This window comes from Brachionichthys hirsutus, unplaced genomic scaffold (genome assembly GCF_040956055.1).
Source record: "Brachionichthys hirsutus isolate HB-005 unplaced genomic scaffold, CSIRO-AGI_Bhir_v1 contig_1426, whole genome shotgun sequence".
Classification (NCBI taxonomy): domain Eukaryota; kingdom Metazoa; phylum Chordata; class Actinopteri; order Lophiiformes; family Brachionichthyidae; genus Brachionichthys; species Brachionichthys hirsutus.
Window position 1 is genome coordinate 1 of NW_027180611.1, and position 2,500 is coordinate 2,500.

The following is a 2,500-nucleotide window of genomic DNA, read 5'->3' on the forward strand; positions in this document are numbered from 1 at the left end:
GGATGTTTGACTTATTTGTACTGTAATACATGCTACTGTGTGACTGTACTTGTACTCTAACATTCTATCTAATAAATATATTCATATATTCATATTCATCAAACATGGAACATCAGCCTCCCTCTCAGTTAATAGTAGTGCAGTTAAATACTGCATAAATAGAATTTATTCATTTATTCTCTATTCATGTATTTGTCTTGTTTTCCTTTTATAATTACACGTTTTTAATAATGTTTTCAATGTACATCTCGGGGAACTTCCGGTTTGGAGCTTTTTGTCCCTCCTTGCTCTCCATCCTCAGATTTGCCCCCGTTCTTCCGTTCCTGCTTCCCCCCACTTCCTGTCTGAACACGCTGTAGGAGGGTGGACGAGAGCGGCCCCCCCGAGATGCGCTAATGTGCATTTTTCTGTATAAATCCAGGTGTGTAATTATTTGTTTTCCGTGTGGTACTGATGTTCAGAGAGTTTAATGCTAGGTAGCTCCGCTAGCATGCTATTCATTTATTTTCTTTGTGGTTTGAATGTTTGGCGAGTTTCATGCTAATAATTTCCGCTAGCATAAATAGCTAATCGCTAGACGGGAAGCTAAGGCTCCGCTTATCTTAAAATGCTAATGCTAACGTGCGGTTTATGCTGAGATGCATTACAGCAACACAACGCAGAGGCAGAAAGACTGCCGCCGTAACATAGCATGTCCGAACCTACCGCGCATGTTGTTGTAAGCTAACATTAGCATGTTGTGGGAACCTAGCGCGAGCATGTTGTGGTAAGCTAGCGCTAGCATGTTGTGGTAAGCTAACGCTAGCATGTTGTTGGAAGCTAGCGCTAGCATGTTGTGGCAAGCTACCGCTAGCGTGTTGTGGGAAGCTAACGTTAGCATGTTGTGGTAAGCTAGCGCCAGCATGTCCGAAGCTAGCGCTAGCATAGAGCAATGCCTGATCAAGTGCTTTCTGGGGTTTGTAGTGCTTCTGACCTCCGCTTGGCAGATTTTTCAGATCATTTTGGATTTATCAAGCTCTTTGTTTGGTTTTAACTCGAAAAAGTTACGAGCGTCCGATTTCAGATGAGAGTTTCACCTGAGTCAGCATTTTGCATACGCGGGATTGTGCGCCTGACGTCATGACGTTGAGGCGAGGGGGCGTCACGTGAATCGATTGCTCAAAACTAAAAGGAAATCGATCCAGAATTGATTAAATAAATTTTATCACCCAGCCGTAGTTTAAAGTAAATTTACTTTCTGTTTTTTGATGACAAATACACAAGTTTTTGTGTCATGAATCATTGAGGCAAAATGCAAAAACAATTTCCTACAAATATAAAGTCAACATGTAAATATTAAAGTAAAACGGGGAAACTCTGCATGAACTAATTATCTGGACCATTTACTTCCTATCTCGGCCTTTCAGGAACAAATTCTACTTTTAGGTTCTGAGATTTCTTTGTTATATTTATACAACAGATTATTACTAAAGTAATCATCAATATAATAGGTTTAAAAGACAGTGATGATGTCAGCGGTTTATGTGTTTCGTATTTTCCAGTTATATTGCATACATTTATGTAGATTTCTGTTTTCCCATGACATTTATTTTGCATTGGTATTCCTGTTCTTGAACTGATATTTGTAGTTTCTAGAAGAATAAAGGGAGGCGATTCTCCATTTCTATTGATTTTAAATTAACGGTACAATCAGCTGTAGCAGAAGATAACAGGAAGTCACTTTGTTTCGTCTGCAGGTATTTCAGCTGAACAGGATGCCTTTTTAAAAAGCGACCAACGATTGCCTGTAAAGAAACGAGTGAACAAAACTGAGTGAAGATCGATCATCAGCGAAGACTGCGAGATATCACCTGGAGACCCGGAATGAAATCACACAGAATAAGTATGTATGTTTGTCCTCGCATGTTTGTTTCATCACAGCAGCGTCCAATTCCTTCAATCTGTCCTCCAGATTGTCCACAGCAACATGTCTGTAAGGAGGAGGAGGAGGAGGTTCCTGCTGATCAGCAGCTCTGGAAGGAGGAGATGAACTCCAGTGTGGACAAAGAGGAGCCAGAGCCTCCACGTGTGAAAGAGGAGCAGGAAGAAATCCCCACCAGTCAGGAGAGAGAGCGGCTTGGACTGAAGCAGGAGACTGGAACCTTCATGTTGAGTCCTACTTGTGGAGAAAAAGACCACAGCAAGGATCAGACTCTGTTCCTGAAACCTGATGAAGATGCAGCATCAGAAGAGTCTGGAGTTCTCTGCCAGTTATTAGCTCTGTGGTAGGAGCAGCAGACATTGACCAGCTGCTGTTCTCTAACAGCTGTCATGCATCTGGAAGCCATGATAAGAGAAAGGAAACAGGTGAAGAGGATGCTGAATGTGATCCCACAGCCGAAAGACCAGGAAAGGGAGACCATATGTTTGCACAACATGTAGCAAAGCTTTCACAAGAAAGTCAGTCTGTATAGAGCACATGAGAACCCACACAGGTGAGAAGCCTTTTAGTTGTGAAGCA